Below are 12,994 nucleotides of genomic sequence, written 5' to 3'. Positions count from 1 at the left end.
ATGCCGATATCCCATATGTGGGGGAATACTACTGTTTGGGTATACGGCAGGGCTCGGAAAGAAAAGTGTGCCATTTCACTTTTTGAATGTAAATTTAATGGAATAATTAGCGGATGCCATGTAGCGTTTGGAGAGCCCTTGATGTGCCTAAACAGTGGAAACCCCCCACAAGTGACACCAGTCTGGAAAATAGGCCCCTGAGGCTACTTTCACACTAGCGTCGTACGACGCAAGTCACAATGCGTCGTTTTGTAGAAAAAACGCATCCTGCAAAGTTGCTTGCAGGATGCATTTTTTATCCATAGACTTTTATTAGCGACGCATTGCGACGGATTTCCACACGTCGCATCCGTCATGCGATCGATGCGTCGTGTTTTGGCGGACCATCGGCACCAAAAAACGTTCTATGTAGCGTTTTTTGGTACGTCGTGTCCGCCATTTTCGACCGCACATGCGTGGCCGAAACCCCGCCCCCTCCTCCCCGCAACTCACAATGGGGCAGTGGATGCGTTGAAAAACTGCACCCGCTGCCCCCGTTGTGCGGCGCTTTCACAGCATGCGTCGGCACGTCGGCATTGTAGTGATCAGTACTTTGCAGTCACCAGTACATTATGCCTAGCTCATGCTTCTGGAGACATGCACCTGTAAATTAAGCGGGCTCTCATCACTACAGAAATGCCAAACATGTGGGTGCTAAATGTGATTTAGGCACAATGGGGCTCAGAAAGGAGGGGGAGCATTTGGATTTTGGAGTGCAGAATTTGCTGAATTTCTTTTGGGGAGTGTCATGAACCAGGGTTGTTTGGTTACCCCCGGTTCTTTTCTGAGGGGGATTTAATTATATCCCACTTCCCAGTTCCGGTTTGGAACTTGCAGCTCTCTGGCTCCCCCTTACCCTCAGGTCAGAGATGGAATTGCACCTAGGATAATTAGTCACCAGAAAGGCTGCCTTACTATGTACTGGCTATTGGGCACACTTTAGCGAGGGTGATATAACTACTCCCACTCAGGTGGGAACAATAATTATCAACACCGTCTGTCGCTGCCAGTTTTCCCAAAGGCTTAGGACGCTTCCGCTGCCATCAGCTCCTATTTCTTAATTAATAACGGGTCAGGAGCCAACCCAATTAGTAGCGAAATTTACTTCAGAGGACGTGAAAGTACGTTATAGAGCAAGGAGAAGTGAAGCTAGTAATTTTATATATTTTATTCCAAAAGGTAGGCAGTGTTTACAAAAGTATAAAAATATATTATAAAAGGAGACAAGTATCGTATGTACAGACAATTACAAAAATAAAAGTGATTAAAGATGAAAATAAACTTACAGTTGCTTATGTTCTTTCATAGCAGACCATGCGGTATGGGGGAGGGGAGATACATCAAAATGCATTGCAGAGTGTCTCTCAGCTAGTTCTCTGGACAAAGACTAGTGCAAAATGCGGTCTCCCTGTCTTATACTGTGCCCAAAACCAAGGCATTCCTCCTGTGCTGACCTCACTAGGAGGCTGAATACTCCCCTTTTTCAAAGCTATGGAAAACCATCTCTAAACATATCTCGGCTTATGAACCTCGTAGAAGGACAACACAATTATCATTATGCTCAGCATGACATGGGGGTTCATTTAAGTATAAACACGAAGTGGATACATGACCTGCTTATAGAGAAATCCGTTCCTTAAATTTTGTTGGGTTTTGATCCTAGAGATTTCAATGGGGTATAGATCTATCGGTGGACATCCGGAATATGTAACTTTTATAGCTCTATCACTAATCGGTGTCATTATATGTAACTTTTCAAGAACTTTTCAGGTGGGAGGGGGGGATGAGGGGTTTAGAACTACACAGAGCTGACAGGCAGAGTGAAAAGAAGAATTTTCTAGGCAGAGTGAAAAGGGGGGTCAGAAAGCCCACAGCGTGTGTCTGGGCCGCATGTCATTTACAAAGGCAGGAAGAGGCAGCAGCCCTGAATGTTTGTGTGCATACTCATGACACCTCCCCTTTTGGATTGCGCTACGGAGGCAGGACCTCTCGGTACTGCTCCATGCACACCTCGTCAGGTTCGCCCCGGCAGGACACCCCATCGGCATTGCCATGCTGCTCATTTTGTGTTTGACTATAAAGTTGTACTGCTGGAGGGCAAGGCTCCAGCGCAGCAACCTTCCATTTGTACCAGACACGGATTGTTGCCAGCGCAGAGGGTTGTGGTCGGTCACCACAGTGAAGGTGTGACCGTACAGGTAGGGCTGCAAATGTTGCAGTGCCCAGACCATGGCCAGGCACTCCTTCTCGATGGTGGAATAGGCCACTTCCCTCGGCAGAAGCTTCCAGCTTAGGTATAACATGGGGTGCTCTTGGCTCCATGAGTTGACCTGGCTGAGCACAGCACCGAGGCCAAACTTGCTAGCATCAGTCTGTACCAGGAACGGTCGACTGCTGTTGACTGCTTTTAACACGGGAGAGTTGCACAGGGCTGTTTTCAAAGCCCGGAAGGCCATCTCACAGCCATCCGTCCAGTCGACTGTTTGGGGTAGCCTCTTCCTGGTGAGGTCCGTCAAGGGTTTTGCCAGGCTACTATAGTTTTGTACAAAGCGCATATAGTGCCTGGCAGTGCCAGGAAGGACATCACCTGTTTCTTGGTACTGGGTGTTGGCCAGGACGCGATTGCATCCACTTTCCCCGGCTCTGGCCTCATAGAGCCCCCGCCTACCTGGTGCCCCAGGTAGTGGACTTCACTCATGCCCATCTGGCACTTTCCCGGATTGATGGTCAGGCTTGCTTGGTGAATTCACTGGAGCACCTCCTGGAGATGCTGCAGGTGTTCCTCCCTGGAAAAACTGAAGACAGCAATGTCATTCAAGTACGCCACCGCGTACTTCTCCAGTCCCTGAAGCAGGTGGCTGATCATCCGCTAAAAAGTGGCAGGGGCATTCTTCATGCCGAATGGCATGACCGTTGACTCATACAGTCCAAAGAGGGTGATAAAGGCTGACTTCTCCTGCGCTTTGGGGCTCAGGAGAATCTGCCAGTATCCCCGACTCAGATCCATTATGGACAGATATTTTGCTCCAGCTAACCGCTCAAGCAGCTCCTCAGTGCGTGGCATTTGGTGCACGTCATAGGTTGTGATGGAGTTGAGCCCCCTGTAGTCCACACAAAACCGATGTCCGATCCTTCTTTGGCATGAGGACTACAGGTGAGGCGCAAGCGCTTTTGGACCGTTGAATCACTCCCAGCTGTAACATCTCATCGATCTCCTGGCACATAACCTGCTGCACCTCATCAGAGATCAGATAGGGTGTTTGCAGTAGTGGGAAATGATTCCCGGTGTCCACCTCGTGGACCGCTAACTCAGTCCTTCTAGGTCAGTTGCAGAACAAGACCCGGAAGGGTTCCAGCTTGGTCTGCAGCTGCGAATGCTGGGGTTCGGTTAGCAAGGCGCTTACCTCCATGTCCTCGATGGACCCACCGGCCTTGGCTTGGGCCAGCATGTCCAGGAGGGAATCTTCCTCCCCGTATTTTGGGCAGGTTGCAGACCGGGAGGAGGCAGGCTTCACGTTCGTGATGAGCCTTCATCATATTGACGTGAAAGGCCTTTCACTTACTCCGAGCGTGGTCAAGAGTGACCACGTAAGTGACTTGGTTGAGCTGTTGGTGAATAATGTACGGGCCTTCCCAGGCTGCCTGAACCTTATCCTTTGGTACGGGGACTAGCACCCACACCTTTTGACCCACCTGGTAGGTAAGCTGCTGGGCATTAGGGTCGTACCAGTGCTTCTGATCAGCCTGGGATTGCGCCATGTTGTCATACACCAACTGTGCCAAGGTGTGCGCATGACATACACTACTATGGACACTTCAGAGGGGTTCGGCTCTTCTTCCCAGGATTCCCTTACCAGCCCAAGGGGTCCCCGGACTCGCCTGCCATACAGGAGCTTGAAGGGGGAAACCCCGTCGAGGCTTGCGGAAGCTTTCAGAAAGCGAAAAGCAGGTGTGGGAGGTACCGATCCCAGTCGCATCCTTGGGTATCAACCAGCATGCGTAGCATCTGTTTGAGGGTACCATTGAAGCGCTCACACAAACCATTTGTCTGGGGGTGATACGCACTCGATACCAGACGCTTCACCTGCATTTTCTTACAGAGAGCCTCCATTAGGTGAGACATGAATTGGGTCCCTTGGTTGGTAAACATCTCCTTGGGAAATAATACCTGGGAAAAGATGGCCAAAAGTTCCTCCGCCACCTTATCCACCCTAGTTGAGGACAGAGCCACTGCCTCTGGGCACCGGGTAGCATAGTCTACCACAGTGAGGGCGTATTGCTTTCCAGAGCTGCTGGGGATGGCCAGAGGGCCCACAATGTCCACCGTGATCCTCTGGTAAGACTCCTCTATCACTGACAAAGAGATCAGGGGAGCCTTAGGAGCAGGCCCCACCTTCCCCACTCTTTGGCAGGTGATACAGGAGCGGCAATAGTTTGTTAGATTTGTCCCCATCTTTGGCCAATAGAAGTGTTAAGACAGCCGGGCCTTAGTTTTGCTGATCCCAAGTGTCCAAAGAGTGGGATCTCATGGACAATCCGCAACAACTTACCCCTAAACTGGTACGGGACAACAAGCTGTCTTTCCCTAAACCACTCCTTTTGGGATTTTCCAGGTACTCTCTCCCGGTACAACCTTCCTCCTTCCCAGAACACCCTCTCCTTATCCGTCACGGAGGTGGGTATTACGGCTTGGTGTCTCAAGTTCTCCAGGCTTGCATCTGAGCACAGAGCAGCATGGAACTCCTGGCTGGAGTAAGCCAGAAGCGACGTCAGTGTCCCTTCCCCACGGGAACCCTCTGAGACCTGCTCTGAGTCCCAACCACCCCACCCACCAAAATAACTGCTGCATTAGGCCCTGGGGTCTTGGCTGGGGGTTCTTCTGCTTCTCCGGACACATGGAACTGATATGACTCGTCTTATTGCAGGAGAAACACTTGCGAAGATCGGTGGTAGATCTGGTGCTGGCAACGGGGACAGGGCCTCCGGTAAGTCGGTTGGCATATGTACTGGGGTTGGTCGATGGCTTACCCCCTCTCCAGCTGGAGGTGACTGGCATCCGCACTTCCGCTTAACAGTTGGCCACATAGGCATCGGCAATCTGCACTGCTTTAGACACATCTGGGCTCTCGGTCCATCACGAACTGTTGCACCTCAGCTGGGCAAAGATGTAGAAACTGGTATTTGATCATCAGGTGTCACAGCTGTGCAAAGGTGGTCACTGACAGTCCTTGGGTCCACTGGTCAAAGTGGGTCCTGAGTCCATGCGCCAAATCGCTGTAACTGTCATGTGGGCCACATTGGAGGTTTCAGAACTTTCTACGGTAAACCTCTGGTGCTTTGTCATCAGGGCCTGCTTGATGGCCTCATAGATTTCATCTTGGTCTGGCGGGAGAGAAGCAAACAGCAACAGAGCTTTGCCTTTGAGCCCTGGGGTTAGGTATCGGAGCCATTTGGTCCAAGGCAGTCGGTACTGTCTGCAGGCTTTCTCAAATGCCGCAGAAAGGTGTCCAAGTCCATGTCCTTTTCCATCACAGGAAAGTGCACTGGCCAGGGTTTAGGGGACATAGCTTTGCTGGACTCACGGTTCCGCATGGTAGATGGTACTTCCCCAAGTTCAGTGATCTGCAGTTCATGGGTCCTCTGCGCTTGGGCCTCCCGCTCGGCTCTCTCAGTCTGGTGCTCAGCTCTCTCTGCCTCCCACTGAGCTCTCTCTGCCTTTTGGAATTGCACAAGCAGCTGCAGACATTTCTCTGTGTCATCTATGGAGCATTTTTGCAGAGCCAGCTGCAGGCGGGGGTCCACGGTACCCTGGTTGCAAGTAGGGTCGGCATTCAGCGGTTACACCTCATCCACAGAATTACCTGCTCTGGTGCTGGCTTCTGCGTCCACTGGGCTCTGAGAGCAGTCTTGAGCAGCTTCCCATAGCACCAGATCCGCGACCAGTTGGCTGTTGTTTTTGCCCACAGAGTTAATCTGCATCGACATTCACAAGACAATAAGAGTGTCCTTGGTCTGCTTCTTATAAAAGGCCTCTCCCAGCATAACCATGGTTGCCAAATAAAAGATAGGACAGAAAAACGAAGAGAAGGGTAGGGGGTAACCGCTATGCACACTGTCTCAGGACTAATAAACACTGAGTTCGTTCTCAAAAAAACTTTTTGCGCAGAGTTCTCACAAGAACGGTGTAAGTTTTTAGTGAGAGGAATGATTGCTCAACCCGATCACTAATACTCTATTATCCCACCACTCTGCCACCAATATGTCATGAACTGGGGTTGTTTGGTTGCCCCGGATCTTTTCTGAAGGTGATATATTTTTATCCCTGTCACAATAATGCCAAAAATGCCATATTATATTGTGAGTTTAGTTTGAAGGACATGGCTTTCTACATACACACACAATGCAGCTGCAACCCTCCTTTCAGCTTTCCCCCTCCTCTGCATTTCTCCACCCAAAGGCAAAGACTGCATAACTTGAACCTAGTGCATGAGCAGGGTGTGGCTTTAAACTGCAGGTGACCAATCCCGCAAAGCCACCCGGTGTTCCTCCCCTCTCACTCAGGAATGCCTTTGTCTTAGACTTTGGAAAAACATAAATATCTCTCAGATCTGTGCATATCATTAACCAGCCCTCTAGTGATGTCACAAGCTGAGAAGTATAAGTTACTATACTCTGAGCCCAGCCTTCAGTCTTGGCCGGGAAGCGATCTAACATCACCTTGGCAAAGCTGTTCCATGCATCTGGATGTATTTATCCTCCTAAGCCACAGGCCAGCCAAGATGATACCATGACATAACCTGTAAGTTCTCTTTTCAACTTTAATCCTATTTTATTTTGTAATCTGTAATGTATACACGAATTGTCTCCTTTGTAATATCTTTTTATACTTTGAAAACACTGCCTAATTTTTATGGAGTAAAATATTTAATTGCTAGCTTGTCTCTTCTGCTCTATAACGAACTGTGTCCTCTGAAATGAATTGCGCTACTGATTTGGGTTGGCTCTGGACCTGTTAATCGGAGCTGGTGGCAGCATACTTTGTTCTGTGCGATTGGGAATATTTGCAGCGATGGCGGCGTCGATAATTATTATAATTATTGTTCCCGCCTGTGTGGGAGTAGTTATATTGCCCTTGCTGCAGTGTGCCCAATAGCCAGTACATAGTAGGCAGCCTTTCTGGCGACTGATTACCCTAGGTGCAGTACCTAATCTGACCTGAGGGTCAGGGGGGCGCTGGAGAACTGCAAGTTCCAAACCGGAACTGGAAAGTGGGATATAGATAAATCCCCTTCAGAAGGAACCAGGGGGGCAAGCACAAATTGGTGTGAGTAGTGGGGACGATAAAGATATCCTCCCCGGGATCCCTGACATACTGCTGGGATCCGTGACATAGCATTGGCAGCACGGTGTGAACCGTGACATATTGGTGGCAGCGGTTGGATAATAGAGCATTAGTGATCTGGTTTGAGCAATCATTCCTCTCACTAAAAACTTGCACAGTTCTTGTGAGGACTCTGTGCAAATAAGTTTGGAGAGCAAGCTCAGTGTTTACTAGCCCTGAGACGATACCGTATGTACCTGCAATTACCCCCTCCCTTTATCTTTGCTTTTCTATCCTATCTTTTATTTGGCAATGTTGGCCACAAAAGGAGAAGCCTGGTACACCCAGCAAAAGAAGGACACTCTTGTTGGAGTATGCATGCACCATGGCCTGGACCCCCAGGGCAAATCCAAGGCTCAAATAGTCATTGAACTAGTGCAATTTGAAGCAGACCATGCCTGGCCTCAGAGCCCAGAGGCTGCAGAAGCCAGAACAAGTGAAAATGGTGCTGCAGCAGAGGTCAAACCACTGAATGCCAGCCCTACTAGCAACCAGGGCGGATTGGACCCCCACCTGCAGCCGTCCTTGGAACAACTTTACGCCGACGACCATGATGGATGTCTGCAGCTGATCCAGCAATACCATGAAAAAGCGGAAAAGCGGGAGGCAGAGAGAGCCCAGTGGGCTGAGCGGGAGGCCGAAGCCCGGAGGGACCATGAAATGTGGCTGGCCCAACTCAGAGCCGTACCATCTACCATGCGGAGAAGTGAGTAAATCAACGCTCAGTTACCCAAACCCCGGCCAGAGCACTTTCCTGTGATGGAAAAGGACGGGGACTTGGACACTTTCCTGCGGGACTTTGAGAAAGCCTGCAGACGGTATCGGCTGTCAGGGAATGACTGGACCCGATACCTGACTCCAGGGCTAAGAGGCAAAGCTCTGGAGGCGTTTGCTGATCACCCTCAAGACCAAGATGACGACTATGAGGCCATCAAGCAGGCCCTGATAACCAAGTACCAGCTTACACCTGAGGCTTACCGTAAAAGTTCTGGAACCTTCAACGTGGCCCACACGACAGTTACAGCGATGTGGCGCATGGACTCAAGACCTATTTTGACCATTGGACCCAAGGACTGTCATTGACCACCTTTGCACAGCTGCGAGACCTGATGATCAAAGACCAGTTCTTACATCTTTGCCCAGCTGAGTTGCGACAGTTCGTGATGGATAGAGAACCCAAAGATGTGACGAAAGCAGCGTAGATTGCCGATGCCTATGAGGCCAACCGTAAATCGGAAGTGCGGAAGCCAGTCACCGCCAGCTGGAGAGGGGGTAAGCCTGCAACCAACGCCAGTGCCCCCGCTAGCCAACTCACCAGAGACCCTGTCTTCGTTGCCAACAGCACCAGACCTACCATCGACCATCACCATTGTTTTTCCTGTAAATGGATTGGTCATATCAGCGCCAACTGTCCGGAGAAGCAGAAGAACCCCCCTGCCAAGACCCAGGGCCTAATGCAGCAGTTCTTTTGGTGAATGGGGCGGTTGGGAGGGTGTGTGACAACGTGCAGCATGTCACTGTGGGGGGCCATGTCGTTACAGGCCTCAAGGACTCCAGGGCTGAACGAACCCTCATCCGACCAGAACTGGCGGCCCCTGAAGAGATCAGTCCAAGAAAAACCATGACTGTCACACAGATTGGGGGCATCCACTGTCCCTTGCCAATGGCCCGGGTTTATAAAGATTGGGGTGCCAGGAGCAGGGTGAACGAAGTGGGGCTGTCCAATAACTTGTCCACTGATGTTTTATTGATGACTGATTTGGGGAGGATGGTTGCATACTATGTCCCTGACTCCTCTCCCCGATCGAACGCTGATAATGATGGGAAATTGCATGTGTTACCTGACACTGCTTTCCCGGGTAATGATGTATTGGATGATGATTTTTCAGAAAATGCCAAGAGTAACATTGATGATGCTAATGATGAACATAGGCATGTTTTACCTGATAACCATTTGTTCCCTAGGAATGTTGCTGAAAATGATGAAAATGTGCCAACTGAACCTGATAACCATTTTTCTGCAAAAGTTGTGGCCACAGGTGCAGGAGTGCTCAGCCACATCACTCCGCGGTGTGGGGTGGCTGAGGAACCTCTAACAGGAGCAAGCGTCGGTGCTCAAGAAAATGGGGAGGTGCATGGGAACCGTGAGGAATGTGATGCCATGCAACTGACCAGGGCCACCGCAGAAGGTAAATGGTCCATAAGTAGCACTGCTCCTGGAATGTTGGGGGTGGATGGGGAGGTAGAACCCATAGCAGCGCTGGCTGATGGGTCTGTGGAAATCCCTGGGGAGACAGCCTATGTAGCTGCTGTCACCCGCAGTCAGAGTGCCCGGAACGCAGTTAACGTTCTGCCTTCTCAGTCACCGTTGTGACTGAACCAGAGAGACGCCCATCTCCGTGACTGATAAGGAGAGGGTGTTCTGGGAACGAGGGAGGTTGTATCGGGAGACAGTACCCGGAAAATCGCAAAAGGAGTGGTTGAGGGAAAGACAGCTGGTCATCCCGCAGCAATTCCGGAGTGAGTTGTTGAGGATTGCCCATGAGATCTCGCTCGCTGGACACTTAGGGAACAGCAAAACTAAGGCCCGGCTGTCTCAACACATCTATTGGCCTAAGATGGGGACGGATGTGTCAAACTATTGCCGCTCCTGTGTCACCTGTTAAAGAGTGGGGAAGGCGGGGCCTGCTCTTAAGGTTCCCCTGATCCCTTTGCCAGGGATAGAGGAGCCTTTCCAGAGGATCACGGTGGACATTGTGGGCCCGCTGGCAATCCCCAGCAGCTCTGGAAAGCAATGCATCCTTACTGTGGTAGACTACACTACCCGGTACCCAGAGGCAGTGGCTCTGTCCTCAAATGGGGCAGATAAGGTGGTGGATGCACTGTTGGCTATATTTTCACAGGTAGGATTTCCCAGGGAGATGCTTACCGATCAAGGAACCCAAGTCATGTCTCTCCTAATGGAGGCTCTCTGTAAGAGAATGCAGGTGAAGCGTCTGGTATCGAGTGCGTATCACCCACAGACCAATGGCTTGAGTGAGCACTTCAATGGTACCCTCAAACAGATGCTCCATATGCTGGTTGAGACCCAAGGACGTGACTGGGAGCGGTACCTCCCACACCTGCTGTTTGCTTACCGAGAGGTTCTGTAGGCCTCGACAAGGTTCTCCCCCTTCGAGCTCCTGTATGGCAGGGGAGTTAGGGAACCCCTTGGGTTGGTAAGGGAATCCTGGGAGGAGCCGAACCCTTCTGAAGTGTCCATAGTGGAGTGGAGTATGTCATGCGCTTCCGCGACAAGATGTAGACCTTGACGCAGTTAGTGCATGACAACATGACTAGTATGAACAGAATGCCCGGGAGCTGACCTACCACGTGGGTCAAAAGGTGTGGGTGCTGGTCCCCGTATAAGCTTCAGGCAGCCTGGGAAGGCCCGTATATCGTCCACCAACAGCTCAACCAAGTCACCTACGTGGTCACGCTTGACCACCCTCAGGGTAAACAAAAGACCTTTCACGTCAACATGATGAAGGCTCATCACGAACGTGATCCTTTCGTCCTACCAGTCTGCAGCCTGCCCGAAGATGGGGAGGAAGACTCCATCCTGGACATGCTGGCCCCAGCCAAGGCCAGTGGGTCCATTGAGGACGTGGAGGTAAGCACCTTGCTAATCGAACACCAGCAGTTGCAGTTGCGGACCAAGCTGGAACCCCTCTGGGTCTTGTTCTCCAACCGACTTGAAAGGACTGAGTTAGCGGTCCACGAAGTGGACACCAGGAATCATGCTCCACTACGGCAAACACCCTATCGGATCTCTGACGAGGTGCAGCAGGTTATGCGCCAGGAGATCGATGAGATGTTACAGCTGGGGGTGATTCAACGGTCAAAGAGCGCGTGGGCCTCACATGTGTTTTCGTGCCCAAGAAGAATCGGACCATCCAGTTCTGCATTCACTACAGGGGGCTCAATGCCATCACAGCCTCTGACGCGCACCCAATGCTGCGCATCAAAGAGCTGCTTGAGAAGTTAGCTGGCGCTTAATACCTGACCATAATGGATCTGAGTCGAGGATACTGGCAGATTCCCCTGAGCCTCGAGGCGCAGAAGTCTGCCTTTATCACACCCTTCGGACTGTACGAGTCCACGGTCATGCCCTTCGGAATGAAGAATGCCCTTGCCACTTTCCAGCGGATGGTCAACCACCTGCTTCAGGGACTGGAGAAGTACGCGGTGGCGTACTTGGATGACACTGCCATCTTCAGTTCCTCCTGGGACGAACACCTGCAGCATCTCGAGGAGGTGCTCAGGCGACTTCACCGAGACGGTCTGACCATCAAGCCGGGACAGTGCCAGATGGGCATGAGAGAGGTCCATTACCTGGGGCACCGGTTAGGTGGGAAGACCATAAAGCCAGAGCTGGGGAAAGTGGATGCGATCGTGTCCTGGCCCACCACCAGGACCAAGAAGCAGGTGATGTCCTTTCTGGGCACTGCCGGGTACTATAGGCGCTTCCTACAGAACTATAGTAGCCTGGCAAAACCCCTGATGAACCTCACCAGGAAGAAGCTACCCCACATTGTCAACTGGACCGACGGCTGTGAGGGGGCCTTCCAGCCATTGAAAACAGCACTGTGCAATGCACCTGTGTTGAAAGTAGTCGATAGCAGTCAACCATTCTTGGTGCAGACCGACGCCAGCGAGTTTGGCCTCAGTGCTGTGCTCAGCCAGGTTGACTCAGAGGACCAAGGGCACCCCGTGTTCTACCTGAGCCAGAAAATTCTGCCAAGGGAAGTGACCTATTCCACCATCGAGAAGGAGTGCCTGGCCACAGTCTGGGCCCTGCAACTCTTGCAGCCCTACTTGTACGGTCGCACCTTCACTGTGGTGACCAACCACAACCCTCTGTGTTGGTTACAAGCCATGAGTGGAACAAATGGAAGGTTGCTACGCTGGAGCCTTGCCCTCCAGCAGTACGACTTTACCATTGAACACAAAACGGGCAGGGAACATGGTAATACAGATGGGTTGTCCCGCCAGGGTGAACCTGCTGAGCATCACGTGGGGCCATTATACTGTACGCAGCATCATGTGTGGCCATTATACAGTATTGGGCACCATGTGTGGCCATTATACAGTATGGAGCACTGTGTGGCCATTATAATGTATGGAGAATCACGTAGGGCCATTATACTGTACGCAGCATCATGTGGGTCCATTATACAGTATGGAGCACTGAGTGGCCATTATACAGTATTGAGCATTATGTGGGGCCATTATACTGTACGCAGCATCATGTGTGGCCATTACACAATATTGAGCATCATGTGTGGCCATATTTTTGTGTTTATAATTATTATTTATGAAACAGTGTGATCAGCAGTGCTAAATGGCTGTGGTTCGGGTGTGGATATGTGTGACTAGTTGTGAAATGGGTGTGGTCAGAGCGTGGTTTTCAATTTGCCGCGGTACGCTGCGCGTGACGCTACCTTTGTCCCTCTTTGCCTTCTTCAAAAGTTGGGAGGTATGATATATAGTGTAAGTGTCTTTCAGTCCCAAAATGAACACCTGAGCCTTACA

This window comes from Ranitomeya imitator, chromosome 2, assembly GCF_032444005.1.
Source record: "Ranitomeya imitator isolate aRanImi1 chromosome 2, aRanImi1.pri, whole genome shotgun sequence".
Classification (NCBI taxonomy): Eukaryota; Metazoa; Chordata; class Amphibia; order Anura; family Dendrobatidae; genus Ranitomeya; species Ranitomeya imitator.
The sequence above is the reverse complement of the archived record's forward strand: the minus strand, read 5'-3'. Positions refer to the sequence as shown.